Consider the following 16,266-nt stretch of genomic DNA (forward strand, 5'->3'; position numbering starts at 1 on the left):
TCTGTGAGCCTTCAAGGAAATCAGCCCAGAATCTTCTTTGCAAGGACTGATGTTGAGGCTGAAGCTTCAATACTTTGGCCACCTGATGCAAAGAGCTGACTCATTGGAAAAGACCCTAATGCTGGGAAAGATTGAGGGCAGGAGGAGGAGGGGGTGACAGAGGATGAGATGTTTGGGTGGCATCACCAACCTAATGGACATGAGTTTGAGCAAACTCCAGAAGATGGTGAAGGACAGGAAAGCTTGATGTGCTGAAGTCCATGGGGTCGAAAAGAGTCAGACATGACTGAGCAACAGCAGCAATTCTGTGAGCCAATGTATTTGCAGGGGTCCTTATATTAATAAGAGGAGACAGGAGTGTCAGAGTCAGAGCTGGAAAAGCGATGGTGAAGACCAGTCAGATACAGAGAGAGAGATTAGAAGCTGATACTGCTGGTTTGAAACTGGAGAATTGGGCACTGACCCAGGTAATGTGCGTCACTTCCACATTCTGGAAGAGTCTAGACAAAATTCTCCCCTAGAGCCTCCAGAAGAAACCCAGCCCTGCTGACACCTTGGTTTTAGCCCAGCAGGGCCCATTTAGACTTCTCATCTCTCGGACCATAAAAAAATTAATTTTTGTGTGTGTGTGAAAGCCACTAATTTTACTGTAATTTGTCAGAGCAGCAATAGGACATAGCACAATTATAGTTCCCATTTCTCCAGAAAATACACCCAAACCTCACCTCTCCACCAGTTCTAGATCCTCACTTCTCAGCAGACCTCTACACCTACTATTTTATAAGGAAAAATAGTGAGTCAGATATTTCTTCATCAGTTAGTCACAGATCCCTTCCCCCACCCTCAGCTCCACACAGACACACAAACACACCCTTCCTTTACGCTGTCTTTGGGAAAAAACCATAAATTGTTTCATTGATCTTCTCTCTAGTTTGTCTATTTTCAACTTTATCAGCTCTGCTCTTATCTTTACTAATGCTTTCCTTTTGCTTGCTTTGGGATTAATTCACTCTTTTTTTTTTTTTTCTCATTTCTTACATTTCTTTAAGTGGAAAAATAGATGATTAGTTTGAGATCTTTCTTCTTGCCTAAAATGAGCACTTAGTGTTATTCGTGTCCCCCTAAGCACTGCTTTAGCTGTGTCCCACAAAACCTGATATGCTGTTTTCATTCCCATTGAGTTCAAAATATTTTCTAATATCCCTTGTGACTTCCTTTTTGACTCATGGTTGCTTACATGCTTCTGGTTTAATTTGAAAATATTTGAGATTTTCCCCAGAAACTTTATTACTTTCTAGTTTAATTCCATTATGATCCAAAAAGCCCTTCATTTTCATGCATATTTTTCTCTGTCAATAAATGTGTTCATGCCCTACCCATTCTTAAAAATACACCCATTCTTTGATCCTATTTTGCCATACCTATTATTCGCTAACTCCCTTTTGTATTCGCTATCTCCCCAACTTCCCTTCAATTCCCTTTGAACCATGTAGTGGTGTTTGGTTTCTTCCTGCTTTCCTGAGCCTGGGCTGTAGACTCTGATTGGTTCCATAAGTTTCTCTAACTTTCTAAGGCTCATTCTTTTTGTTTAAACTATCCAGAGCTCATTTTATTTGCTTCTAACCAATAATCCTGACAAGGATCAACTAAAAGTACCAGAAATGTATCTTAGCCACAGCGTGTCAAAAATTCTCGCCTAGTTTCCGCATCTCGTCACTATGGCAACCACACCTTGTGCTGTATAGAAGCCCGTATAGAGGTACAGTGTGCAGAGCCAAGGAGGAGAGCATTTCAAGGAGGAGGAGGTAATGAACTGGGGCACGTTTTGAGAGGTCAGGTAAAGAGAAGGCTAAAAATGACCATTTGGTTTGGCAATGTGGAGGTCTACAGTGGAATGGCCACATAATTCATCATATAAACTGAGGCTGTTTTGAAAGTGAAAGGAGTCACAATTAATTAAGCCAGAACCATAGGCTATAAGCCAACTCTGTCAGGCAAACTGAGACATTCAGTGGCCAGGTGAAGAAGATGTCTGAGGGGATCCATGACTAGCAGGCTGCATCCTTGGCGGGATTTTTATCCCAAGTGCTTGTTTTGGGGGCTGTGAGACCACTCAAAGGTAGAACCGAGCTGGTATGCTTCTGAACCAAGCAGGCTCCGGGCCAGTTATCAGATGGCTCTTCACCCATGCTCAGCTCTGTGTACAAGCCCAGGGGAGACTTTCATGACACTTGCAGATGCTGTGATGTGTCACCCATGGGAGTCCTGGCAAATTCCCCAAGGTCCCACTGTTCTCTGATAATCTAACCATGCATCCATCAAGAGGGAGGACAGTGCTGGGCTCCCCACAGGCTCACCTCCCTCTAGGAGACTGAACCACCCCATTCATGATAAAATGACTCAGAACTCGGATCTGGGTTTGAATTTTACCAACTCTATGCACTCTGACTTCCATTCCGCACACCACTCACCTCCCATCTCTACTGCTGCTCTGACACTAATATCTGTTCTCAATTCTTTTGTTGGTTTTCTCTGCAAGGTTTGATTTGCAACCCCATTAAAGCTGCACCCCAGCAATTTCTGATCAGTTGGCCGGCCCCGAGCTGCAGTCAGCACTCAGCAGGAGAAGGTTCCCACAAGTGCCCCCTTATGCAAACTACAAAATGGCACTTGCCATCTGCCTCTATGAGGATTAATTCACAAGCTGTCAAGACTGCTGACCTTCAACACGCACTGACAGGAATTCAGGGTAGAGACCGGGAATGAGACAGAACAGGTCTTCAGATCGGTATCTCCAGGAGAAGATTTTATGAGCCCAATTCTTGCATTTCCCTGTATGTAGACAAGCACCAAAGTCTTTCATGGTGACATCTGCTCCTTGTGACTTCTGCAAAAATATGTGCTTGATTGCCTGTACTCCCCCTTCACTAAAATCATGTCTCTACTGACCTTGCCCCCTACGGCTTCAGAGAAGCTTCTCAAGACTAACTGAGATGCTATCTCCCAGGCTACAGTCCTCAGTTTGGCCCAAATAAAACTTAGCTCACAGCTCTCACATTGCACGTTCTTTTCCAGCTGACTCTTTGTTCGCAGCTGACTCCCTGGCTGCTTTGTCTTAGCCCCCCACTGACACTGCCATTATCACCTACCCCAGTCTTCCTGGTTCCTGTCCTTTCATGTCATCTCCTAACCAGGCTCTAATTTACCCTGAACCCCCTCTTTGGTGCCACACCCAGGGTCTGAGTGACTCCCCGCCTCAGGTTGCATCCACGCCCTGGATCGCACTGTCTCCAGCTGCTTTGGGGGTCTGCATGCTAGACCCCTCCCCAAGCAGGGCCTGTGCCCCAGCCCAGGACCAGTTGCAGACAAGTGGTCAGTCCATCCCGGGACTCTTGCAGCAGAGATGACCCGGATCCCTTGACTGGTTCTCAGGCTCACATCTTAGAAGCATTTTAAATCTTGTAATACGTGTCCTGTTCCTAAGGTTCTGTTCCCTGTTCTCAGAGCCAGCAGAGCCAGGCCAGGGAGAGGCCCTCAGTTCCCAAATCCCAGCTTCTGCATTTTTAAGCCACTGATTCAAGCTGTCAGCCCTGTCACATTCTCTCCTGCTCGTGGGCATTTTTGTCAGACCTAATTATTTTGTTATATCTCTCTTCCATGGGCAAGTCAGCTTTCCAATTGATTCCGTGGCTTATAAAGTGCCTCATTAGCTGCCACAGCTCAGTTGTGGGGGTCCCACTGTTGCTCGAGGTGTGAGTGTGTGCGTGTGAGTGACACACACAGGGATGCAGGGCTTGGTGGGGCCACCCCTGCGCTGGGGGCCTTGCCCCCCAGGGGGGTTCCCAGGGAGACAGGGCAGTTCCTGGGCATGGTAGGGGATGTGGCAACCCTGTCCTTGATAGTCTGCCCCTTCACAGAGGTTACTGTTTCAGTGAAGCCCCAGCAATGGCCAGCTGCTGGATTCTTTGTGTAAAATACTCCAAAATGCAGCATCAACCTCAAAGTGAAGAGAGGGAAATCATGTGTTTACAACTGTGGTCCTGGGGTGGGGGAGCCGAGTTGAAAGAGTATCCAGTCACCACACAGCCCAAGGAGGTCCTGGGGAGGCCCCCTCTGCCCCACAGGATGGTGAGGGCCTGGAAGCCTCTTTGTCTTCCCCAGTGGGAGCCCCGGGCCCAGTGATGAACAGGCCTACAGGTGTGAGGGTGTGCATGCAGGTGTGGGGTGTGTGCAGGTGTGGGGATCTGAAGGTGTGTGTGAGGTTGAGAGTGTGTGTGCTGATGTGGGGGTATGTGTAGGTGTGAGAGGTGTATGTGAGGCTGAGGGTATGTGTGCAGGTGTGGGGGTATGTGTAGGTGTGAGAGGTGTATGTGAGGCTGAGGGTATGTGTGCAGGTGTGGGGGTGTGCACGTGTGTGTACATGTGTGGAGGAGTGTGTAGGTGTTGGATGTGTGTGCAGGTGTGAGGGTGTGTGCAAGTGTGGGGGTGGATCAGGGAGAAAAGTGTTGGAGGTGGGACCTAGGAGGCAAGAAGAAGGAGGAAGCGGGAAGGAGGAAAGTGGAAGGAAAGCCAGCTCATTTTACAAACGTTTACAGAACGTCCTCTTGCATGCTGCACAAAACCAGCAATCCCTAGGACCGTATCAGTGTGGCCGGATGCATGGCTCAGTGTGCCTCCGGGCTCCCAGACGCGCCGCATTATTCCCCATATCTGACCAGGTCTGGGTCTCAGTTAACTCCAGGTACAGCTGACCCGCAGTGCCGGCCTTCAGGGGACAGAGAACAAGCCCATTGAGGGGTGAAGAAGATTAAGAGCCAGGACATAAAGTTGGACTCGAATAAGCAGGAGCGACCCACCAGAGACCAAAAGCGCTAATTACACATGTGAGCGACCCCGCGGAGGGAGGAACCCCATTCGTTTCCTTGGAGACTCTCACCTCCAGATCCTGTTTATCCACGTGATGGCCAGCAACAAAGCCGAGCATAAACTATAGAAAGGGTGATCAGGGATGCCGGAATCCCACAGGAGTTGGGACACAGAGGCTCCTCCACTCGCCACAATGTCAGACCATCCTGGGAGAATGTCTTTTTCCCTCCGCGGCCGGGAGGCTGGGCCCCGCATGGGGCAGGGACTCATTCGGGAGGTGCCTGGTCACATCTCTCTTTCCTGCCGAGGGCTCACCCCCTTTCCCAGGACAGCCCTAAGAAAGCAGTTTGTTCGTGACTTTCAGATGCTCTTGGTTAATAGGAGCAAGAAGCGCCCCTCTTCTGATGGTCCGACTTGCCTGCTGGGGCCATCCAGCTTACAACATCACCTGAACTCCAGGGCCTCACCCACCTCAACCAGACTGACAGCAAGGCGATGCTCACAGAGGCCTCTGGCTCCTGCTTAGAGCCCCAGGTCCCAGTCCCTCCTCCAAACTTTCCCCTCCCCACTTCTGGGAGCCCCCAAGGGTCTCTCTGTGCTCTGATGCTGCTCGCCATCCCAGGGGTCCTCTGCAGACCCTGTGCCTCTGAGATACTGCATGAGAACACCCATCCCAGCCAGCACCCCACCCCAGGGAACCAAGGCTGCCCGAGGATTCATTCTGATGGGCATCACGGTACTTCAAAGAGTGGGAGGGGGTCTTGGGGGCCCCCCAGAGCACTACTCTGCCCCCACAGCTCAGGCCTCTAGGGAGCATTGCTTTCAGCATCATCCCTTAGGGTTCAAATGTGGCCCATGGGGCTGAGCTGGAGATGAGACCAGATCCCACCTTCCCCTCCTGCCCTTCCCTGAGCCCCTCCCCTTTCCTTTTCCCATAGAGAGCAACCTGCAGTTTTGGCCACACCAGGATCTCTGATGCCCCATGGCTGGACCCTGGTTAAGCTGTGTCCACTTGCCCGGTCCAGGAAGTAAAAGGAGACATTGGTAGCTGTGTGGGGGCAGGGAGAACAGGGGACCAAGTCAGGAGACCCCTGCCCATCTCCCTGAACATTAACTGCTGGGCAGCCCTGTGACCTTGGGCTCAGAGAGGTGGGCCAAATGTTGCTTGTCACACCTGCCCTGTACTGGGCAAACTCTGCAGAAACCCTAATGTGCTCTACGCTTGCCAGCTATTGCCCTGATTAATAATAACACTGATAATCACACTAATAGTAATAGATCAGAATTCTCTGGGGAAAATCTCATTAGCAGAATTTACTTCCTCTATGGTATATCAAGAACACAGGTGAGTTCTAAAGACACCTCCAGGCATCGGAAGGGGACAAACTCCCCCTCTCCTCTCCCCAGAACAGGACCTACAGTGGGGACAGCTGGGGGTGGGTGGTGATGAGTCCCCTCTGAGATGCTGGTACAGCTGGGTGGTGCTTAAATTGACAGGGGAGGGGGACAAGTTAGCAGAATCCATCACGGTGTGAGTTTGCTAGGGCTACTCTAACAAGATGAGACTGAGCACGCAGAAAACAAAACGGCCCACAGTAGCAGCTGAGACAGCAGAGTTGTATCTCTTGCAGTTCTGGAGGCTTGAAGTCCAAGATAAAGGGGTCCGTAGGGCTGGTTCCTTCTGAGGCCCCTCTCTTTCTCTGGCGGACGGCTGTCTTCTCACTGTGTCCTCAGATGGCCTGCCTTCTTTGTGTGTCTGTGTCCTAATCTCTTCTTACAAGGACACCAGTCACACAGATGTCTACTAAAAGGTGCACAACATGAGATTTGCAAGTTGTTTTATTTGGGGCAAAACGAGGGCTGCAGCCTGAGAGACAGCCCCTCAGATCGCCCTGAGAGCCTGCTCCAGAGAGGCAGTGGGGCAAGGTCAATATATAAGATTCTGGTGAAGGGGGAGTTTGATGCAATTAAGCCCTTGGGCTTTCTGCTAGTCAGGAGGAGCTGATGTCATCACGAAGGGGTTTAGTGCTTTTTTAGACAGGAGGAGATGCAAAGATGGGGATCATGAACTCAGTTCTTGAAAAATATCTAAATATCTAAAGACCCATTCCACCAGTTTCCCTGGAACACAGAGTGCCTCACTCTCTACCCCGAACTCCCTCCGGGGACGTTGAAGGTCAACAGCTGCGGCAGCGCAGGGCTCAGTCTCCGCAGAGGCAGATGGCAAATGCCCTTGGTGGTGGTGGTGCTCAGTCACTGGCAAACGCTGTTGGCAAGTGCCAGTTTGTAGTTGACCCTGGGTTAGGGCTCTCCCACGTGACCTCATTTAACCTTAATTACTTCTTTAAAGACCCCCCATCTCTAAATCCAGTTACATTCTGAGGTCCTGGGGGTTAGGACTTCAATCTATAAATTTGAAGCAGGACATCTCATAACAATCATTATTATTTTATCTTTCCACAACCCAGTAAAAAGGTGGTTAAAGATAAAGAAGTGAAAGAAAGAAAGTGAAGTCGTTCAGTCGTGTCCGACTCTTTGTAACCCCATGGACTGCAGCCTACCAGGTTCCTCTGTCCATGGGCTTTTCCAGGCAAGAACAGTGGAGTGGGTTGCCATTGCCTTCTCCAAAAGATAAAGAAACAGTTAAAAAACATCCTATGACTGCCTGGGGCTTTAGGACTCGCTGCCCTCTGGAGGGTGTGGTCAATGAACACTGCAGCTCTTCCAAGGTCAAAGTCTCCCAGGGTTGTCCAGCCAGTGACTTGGGGGGATGGCCCTTTCCACCAACGAGGGCCTTCCCTAAGGGGCAGGTCTGCTCCAGGCCCCGTGGCTGGGCAGGGACTTCATAAGGTCTGCACGGTCCGTGGACTGAGAGCTCCCTTGCCCAGCACCCCAACCTCTTCACGGTTGTTCATCTCCAATAACCGTTTGAGCTCCTCACTCTGTCTCGGCCCCCACAGAGGGGAGCAGAGCTGGAGCTGTGTGACTGCCCCTGATCACAGGAAGATACTCTGTCTAGAACAGCCTCCTCTTTGTGCTCAGTCATCCTTAGAGGCGTGGGCTACTCGGGGGAGCAGGGTGACAGCCGTCTCATACACCCCTTAAAAATACTGGAGAGGCTTCCCTGCTGCCTCAGTGGTAAAGGATCTGCCTGCCAATGTGGGAGACAGGGGTTCAATTCCTGGTACAGGAACTAAGATCCCATGTGTCGTGGAGCAACCAAGCCCGTGCGTCCCAACTACCGAAGCCTGTGCATCCCAGAGCCCAAGCTTTGCAACGAGAGAAGGTACCACAATGAGAAGCCCACGCGCCACCCCTGCTCATCGCAACTAGAGAAAAGCGCAGGCAGCAACGAAGATCCTGCAGAGTCAAAAATGAATAAAAATTTTAAAAACTACTAAATCTCTGTTTTAAAAAAATAATCCTAGAAATTGGTGACAATTGATACCCTCATCTGCTCTGGGTTTGCACAGATGCTTTCTGGAGTGGTTCATCAGAAATGGTCACGGAGACTGGGGTGGGAGACCCCAGGGGTGCAGCGGGTGGGTGGAGGGAAGCTTGTATTCCTCAGGCCTGGACTCACTGTGAAGTCTCAAGCTTAGGGCTCCTCAGCACAGCCCCCTTCCAAGGCCCGGGGAGCGGGGATGCAAGTCCCACGGTGCTCCTGACAATCTGTGCTTTTGAGACCTGCCAAAGTCCAACCACGGCTGTGTTTCTTTCTTAAAGAGAGGCCCTTAAATTGTATAAACTGCAGACCTCAGGAAACTTAGATCCGCCCTTGCTTTTCACAAATACCCTTCTGAAGATGTTAAAGTGTTACCACGGGCACTATGACAGCTGAACTGTGTTTCAGTTGCTATGTTACAAACCCAGAATGAACAGGGAAGGATGGAGAAAGGGAGGGAAATTAACACACGGTTCAGCTGCTAGCGAAAGAGCCGGTCTGGAGGGAGACAAGAGGAGACCTACTGGAGACTGAGAAGGGAGCTTTCACAGAACAAAAACTGAAACAAAAGGACCCCTAGAAATCCCCGGGAGTGGTATGTCTGCCAGAAGAAGAACACAGATGACAGCAGGTAAGGTTACATGAGAGCGGCCGGGAAACCCACGCTCAGAGCATCTTTGCTGACCTCCTTTCACAGCCCAAGGGGAACTTCGGCCCAAAGATAGAGAACAACAGAATGCTGAACTGGGGAAAACGCAGAACTGCCGAGATGGCAAGTTGTGCTCGGTGCGTGTGTGCAACTCTTTGCAACCCCATGGACTGCAGCCCGCCAGCCTCCGTGGTTCTTGGGATTTTTCCAGGCAAGAATACTGGAGCGGATTGCCATTTCCTTCTCCAGGGGATCTTCCTGACCCAGGGATTGAACCTGCATTTCCTGTAAGGCAGGTGGATTGTTTACCACTGAGCCACCTGGGAAGTCCCTAAATTGTGCTCAGGCGGCCTGCAAAACGATTCACAAACCTTCCTGGGGCTGAGGGCTGCTCACAGCCCTTGCCCCCTCCTCGCTGACCGGGGTCTCAGACCCGCCAGCCCTGCAGATGTCTGGGGCCATTGAAGGGAATACAATTGCCCTCGCTAAATTTTCCTTTCATGAAGCCCTTCAAAAGTGGTTTTCTCAAAAAAAGAGCGGTGGCGCTTTCCCATAAAAATGCTGTCTTGTAATTCTCATGCAAGTCGGGGCGGGGGGAGGGGTGCGGGGTGTGGAGGCAGACCCCCTGGATGCCCGGCTTCCTCGGGCAGTGAAAACAATCATTAGACTGTTCTAGCCCCAGCTGCACCCTGACTAACTAAACAAATGACTCTGGGCTTCTTAACCCCTCCCGTCTCAGTTTCCCCATCCTTAAAAAGGAATCGTGGTCTTTTTTTAAGAAGCTCAAAAGCAGTCATGCTTCTGAGAGAGCTGGGAAAACCCGAGTGCTATCCAAACATGAAGACTTTATCCTTCACAGTTTTGTGTTTTGATGTGCAGATTTTGGTAGTAACATAACCCAAAATTATACTGGAGCTGAGAGCAAGTTTTCTAGATAAATTCTCTCTAAGGAGATCATGAGTCTACTATCAAGGCTGTGTCTGGTCTGATATTCCCGCATTTCTACACATGTGCCCATTTGTCTTCCTCATCTTTCAAACCCTTTGGTTTCGCCAGGTTGACAATCACCATGCTTGTATCTTTGCTCTTCATAATTCAGCCCTGCCTGCTAGATTCATCGCTCGGTTCAGCAAGTTGCACAGGCTTTCCAGCAGCCTCTGAGCTAGACCTGAGATGCGTAGGGAAAACATCCAGGCAGACGCTGGTTGCAAAGCAGTGAAGCCTCTTCTGCTCTGGGGCCAGGTACCCCAAGCTCTGGGAATACCAAGCAGGCTGTGAGTGGGTGCAGGACCAAATTTCGTGAGTATTTTCTTACTTATCTTTCCTGAAGCCTACAAATTTGCACAGATCTTTGAGGTGACCAAATCCGGATGAGTTTGTTGAAAATGAGCTAGAAAACAGAGACATTTGAAAACAATCACTTACAAGAAAAAACTTATCCTAGGTCTAATGTATAATTAAGTCGTTAGTGATCCAAGGACACTTTAGAGGGGAATATAAGGCATGAGGGGTTTCCCCAGTGGCTCAGTTGGTAAAGAATCTACCTGTCAGTGCAGGAGAGGTAAGAGATGAGGGATCAGTGCCTGGGTCGGGAAGGTCCCCTGGAGGAGGGCAGGGCAACCCACTCCAGTATTCCTGCTGGGAAAATCCCATGGACAGAGGAGCCTGGCAGGCTATGGTCCATGGGTCAAAAAGAGTCAGACACGACTGAGCAGTTGAACACATATGCATATAAAGCCATGAGTTCTGAATGAAAGCAAAGGCAGAGAGCACAAGTCAACTAGACTTCAAAAGATGGTCAGCAATGATCTCACCAGTTGAGACCAAGGGCCTTCGTGAGGATTTAACACACCCAAATTTTCATTTGGTGAAATTAAAAGAGCTTTGTAAGTCAGCCATGTGTTAGTTCACTTGCAACAACTTTTAAAAGTCAGGCACTGCGTTTGATGTGAAGTTATTTTGCGAAGAACACACTATCACAGAACAATAGGTCCTTATAACAAATAGACTTGACCATCAGTGTTGACTTCACTGCTTAATGGTTTCGGAAGCGACTCAATTCTAAAAGCATGCCCACCCACTGTTACGACAAATAAATGAGAGGCCATCCTTAGAGCAACTCGTATAAAGCCCAACCAGGAAAGACTCATGTCGGTTTCACCCTCGCAGTACATTCCACCCTGCTCTGCCCTCTCTGGGGACTTGAATCTAGACCCTACTTGTCACTGAGGGCCACCTAGTTAGGACCCTCCTTATCCCAAGTTGTTCATCCACTAAGTCAGGTCTGACTCTGCGACCCCATGGACTGCCAGGCTTCCCTGTCCTTCGCTATCTCCCAGAGTTTGCTCAAACTCATGTCCATTGCTGATGCTGCTACTGCTAAGTCGCTTCAGTCGTGTCCGACTCTGTTTGACCCCATAGACGGCAGCCCACCAGACTCCCCCGTCCCTGGGATTCTCCAGGCAAGAACACTGGAGTGGGTTGCCATTTCCTTCTCCAATGCATGAAAGTGAAAAGTAAAACTGAAGTCGCCCAGTCATGTTGGACTCTTCACGACCCCATGGACTTCAGCCCATCAGGCTCCTCCGTCCATGGGATTTTCCAGACAGCAGTACTGGAGTGGGGTGCCATCGCCTTCTCTGCATGTCCATTGAGTAACCTTTATTTCAAGACCTGGGTTCACATCCCAGCTCTGTTACTCCCCACCCTTGCGACCTAATTCTCTGATTTCTCCATACTTTCATTTTCTCAACTAAACTGGAGGTAATATTGCCTGGTCTCAGGGTTGCACTGGGAATTCATCCTGACGCTGTGTGCTTAGCCCAGAGGCATTTCCAAAGTGCTCAGTAAAACATAAATATTATTATGAGATAGATATTATTATTAATTAATGTTCCCTGAAGGAGTCCCCTTCACACAAAGCGTTGCCAAGATTGCAGAAAGGATTAGTATGGCAAGGAGGATTTACATTAAACATCTCATCTAACTAGGCTAACGGCCAAAACAAATGACAAATTCTTAACTAAGGAAATCCCCCAGCCCCGCTCTTGTCAAGTAAATTCTCTTCCAAGCTCCTCCTTTAAATCATGCCGTCCCTCTGTGTACCCTTGCGTGTAGAATGTAATACAAATCGCAGCCCCTTTCCTTTCCGCTCTTGTTGCCTCTCTCTCTCTCTTTCAGGTGTTTGATGTTCACAGTTTAAGTACAGCCTCCAGGTCTTCGCCACAGGCCTTTCTAGAGCTTTGGGTTCTTGAGCCCCTGAAGGCTGCTGCACAAACTCACACACGGGAGGTTCACTCCTGTCCCATGAGCACTCGGGGGAAGACCGGCTGTCCCTGCTCTCCCTCCCCTTCCAGAATCCCGTGTTGGAGAGGGGGGACAGAAGTAATCTGATGGACCACTCTTTGCGTGTTTGTGTCTTTACGCTTTTGTTTGTTTAACTGGGAAGAGAATTTCCAGATTAGGTGGTTGCTGCAGTCCTGTCCTCACCGAGCGCTCCTCATCTGGCAACAGCAGCCTGAGGTTTTGCATCAAAGAACAGATCTAGCATTTATTTAAGAGTTTTTCTTATGCTGCTGACAATCACGCATATTATATACGTGTATAGTAAGTCAAGGTGTATGTGTGTGTGTGAAAATAGTAAGCCAATGTATAAACAGAAAACACCAAATCACAAATATTGACGGATAGATCCCAAAGTCCATCTAATACTTCGGATGCCGTACACACACACACACACACACACACACACACACACGCACACGCACACACACACACAGGCTTACTATTCGTACAGTTTCAGGTTATGTGGTTGTAGAGTTCAATCTATGCCCCCACATGTGTGTTTCTAAGACATGGATTTCTGTGCCCCGCCGTGTTTTCCAAAGCTCTCCCTCTTTTCAAACATGAAACTAAGCTCTGGATACAGTCACTGTTCAGGAACAGTACCTATTTCCGCAGACACAAGTTCATTTTCCTGGTATCAATACTAATGAAGCGTACCCAGTATAACTTCAGGTCGTAACTGTTCTCTCAGACAAAAGAGCAATAGTAACCAACGCAGAAAGCTTGTGTTTATAAGAAGCAATTTCAGTGATGATTCCAAGAGTCAGCTCCCACGGAAGAGACCCAGCTGATCAGCTAGAAGCAAAAGCCATGAAGAGTTTTTGAATGTGTCTCCACAATCAGGGTCTCTGTTGACACTTGACCGAGCAACCTCTGTTCCAACGGTGCGTCCAGCTCTTGAGTGTGGCATCCAATCTCCAGGCTGCAGCCTCCATTAGTCTCCAAGGTGATCCTGGGCGGCCAGAATCTTCCTATTAACAGCCCTGGCTGTAATTTACTGCGCTGGTTTGTATGCCGCAATTTCCAGTCCTGCTATAAATCCTGTCTCTATTCTCAGGCTCAGAGAAGTCTTTCTACATCTTGCCACCACTGCACAAATGTCTGTGGAGCCTGCTTTTAATAAACAAATAGTGACTGGCAGAGGGCCAGAGAAGAAAAATGGTGAGCAATACAAAGTTCATCTCGAAGAGCTCTTCTTCCTTTATCTGAATGCTCCCCCAACTCCTTCTACCCCAATCAGAATTGCTATTTTGCCTTTATGTCCCTGGGTCCTTAAAGAAAACAATAAGCCAGTTTATCCATACCAACACAGGGCAACATCCAGCCGCAAAGTGGGCCAGATGGGGAGTGGAAGCTGCCTTTCATTCTTCCTACTTTTTGATACATAAGGCTGTCCATCCCTGAAGCCTCATCTTTGAAAATATTTGGACTTTCAATGTCTGCTTCAGTCTTCCCTGGAGCTTCAATTACAAAGGCCCTATCTGTGCCCCAGAAATGGAGAGTCTCCTTGCGGGACCCCCCCTGCCCAGAAAGCAAGGACTGTCTACATGGGGACTAGCAATGGGACAGGAGGACAGGCCCAAGAGCCCCAAACACCGTAGGATTGTGGACCCCTAGGGAGGGCCATGCTGGGTGGGATGCTCCCTGGTGGCCATCTTGAAAATCTCAGAAATTTCTGAGCCTAGATCCTGTAGTTTCATTCTGCACTGAGACGTATATATTTCACTAACCAGTTTCACAAATGTGTACCCGTTCTCCCAGGATTTATGAAATATCTTCTCATAGGTGGTACATATGAGGCCAGTTCACTGATTTCTCCACTTTTAGTCAGTGGAGATATAAAAATGCCCCCTGTTCAAGTGCCCAGGGACAGGAAACCTGTGTGGCCTGAAAACCAAACCGTTCATCCAATTTAGGGAGATAAGATGACTGATATTTAGACTGCCCACAGGAGGAGCCAGGCACCACAATGGACACAGCCTCTAATGTTCTCAACACCCTTGAAAGGCTGATAGTTAGATTGGTGGATGGAGAGACTTAAGGGACCCTCACCACGGAACACTGTCTTGAACACATTAGAGGTCCATTAAATCTTCACTGAATATTGTTTTAAGATGTTCTTACTTTGTTGCATTGAAGACAGATCTTGAGGTAAGAAAATAGGTAACCTACACCTGAGCAGGTAATGCTTGAACACGAACTATTCACTCAGCCAACATCTACTGGGCCCCGTCCATATCCCAGTACCCTGCCTGGTGCAAGGGTACCTAACTGGTCCCAAGCACAGCTCCAGGGCAGCGTCTGCTGGTATTACATGGGATGCTCCATGGTCCACCTGGATAACAGGTCCATTTTCAGTTGGGACTGCACAGGAAGAAAACTCTTGTCTTCCCAAAGGGATGGAACAGATTGAACAAAGCCTTCCATCAGCACAATCCAGGAGCAGGCGTTGACTGTGGCAGGTAACACAGACTCACGAACAGAGATCACTAAGTGAAAAGGAGACGTTACTTTGGTGAAAATAAGTCAAGCAGGCAGCCAGTGCTTCTGCAGAGCAGACTGGAGGGAGCCTGCACGGTGATCTATCGATTTCTGCTTCAAGTGAGCTATTGCATTAGAGCCAAGGCTAAGAACTATTCCTTAGTAGCTATAAGGAGACTTTTTAAAAGCGCTATATTTTTAGCACAATCTCTATAGAATAAGAACAATGGGAAACAGAGAAAATCAGCAGAAATTGGGAGAAAATGAGACGGCTCAGCAGTGAGATAATCCCTTTGACACACGGGACCAGGGCTCCCATGGCTCCATGAGGAGGAGGTGGGCAGAGTGAGCAGTCTTCTTGGCTGTGGGACATGGTGAAGCCCAGTGATGGCACCATCACCAGGGTGAGGTTCTCAGCACAGTATCAACAGAATCTTTTGTCATTTCATGTTAGCCTCCGTTAAAGACACTTATCAGGCATAAAAGGTCTTCCCTGGTAGCTCAGTGGTAAAGAACCCGCCCACCAGTGCAGGAGACATAAGAGACATGGGTTCAATCCCTCGGTCAAGAAGATTCCCCTGGAAGAGAAAATGGCAACCCACTCCAATATTCTTGCCTGGAAAATTCAATGGACAGGGGAGCCTGGTGGGCTATAGTCCATGGGGTCTCAAAGAGTCAGACACGATTTAGCCACTAAACAACAATGCCACCAAGTGTGACACACACTCCATCAGTTATGGAAGATCTTTAAGACTCGGGTACTCAGAATCCAACAAAGTCCCTTTAGGAGTCCTGTTTTCACAAGACATCACAATGGAGATGTCATTCATTATAAACTGACCCCTTCATGGCAAGTGACGCAGAATCAAAGCATCCAAAAGACCAGAAATATAAATGTAATAAAGTTGGTAAAAACAAACACTTTTCAAGTTGCAGAATTCATTCTTTGCATTCAAACTATAGTGCTGGAGAAGACTCTTGAGAATCCCTTGGACAGCAAGGAGATCAAACCAGTGAATCCCAAACGAAATCAACCTTGAATATTTATTGGAAGGACTGATGCTGAAGCTGAAGCTCCAATACTTTGGCCACCTGATGTGAAGAGCTCACTCACTGGAAAAGACCCTGATGCTGGGAAAGATTGAGAACAGGAGGAGAAGGGGACGACAGAGGATGAGATGGTTGGATGGCATCACCAACTCAATGAACATGAGTTTGAGCAAACTCCAGGAGACAGTGAAAGACAGGGAAGCCTGGCGTGCTGCAGTCCATGGGGTCACAAAGAGTCAGACATGACTTAACACCTGAACAACAACAAATAATTTTTCTGTTTTCACGTCAGAACCCCACCTCCCTGAGAGATCCTAATCAATTTCTCTCTCTAATATAAGTGAAAAGTGAAAAGCCTCCTTTTAAAAAATAACGTTCCATTTATTCATCAGTAACACTGAACATTTTTTCATAAGTGTAGTATCTATAC

Source organism: Bos taurus, chromosome 3 (assembly GCF_002263795.3).
Source record: "Bos taurus isolate L1 Dominette 01449 registration number 42190680 breed Hereford chromosome 3, ARS-UCD2.0, whole genome shotgun sequence".
NCBI classification, from domain to species: Eukaryota; Metazoa; Chordata; class Mammalia; order Artiodactyla; family Bovidae; genus Bos; species Bos taurus.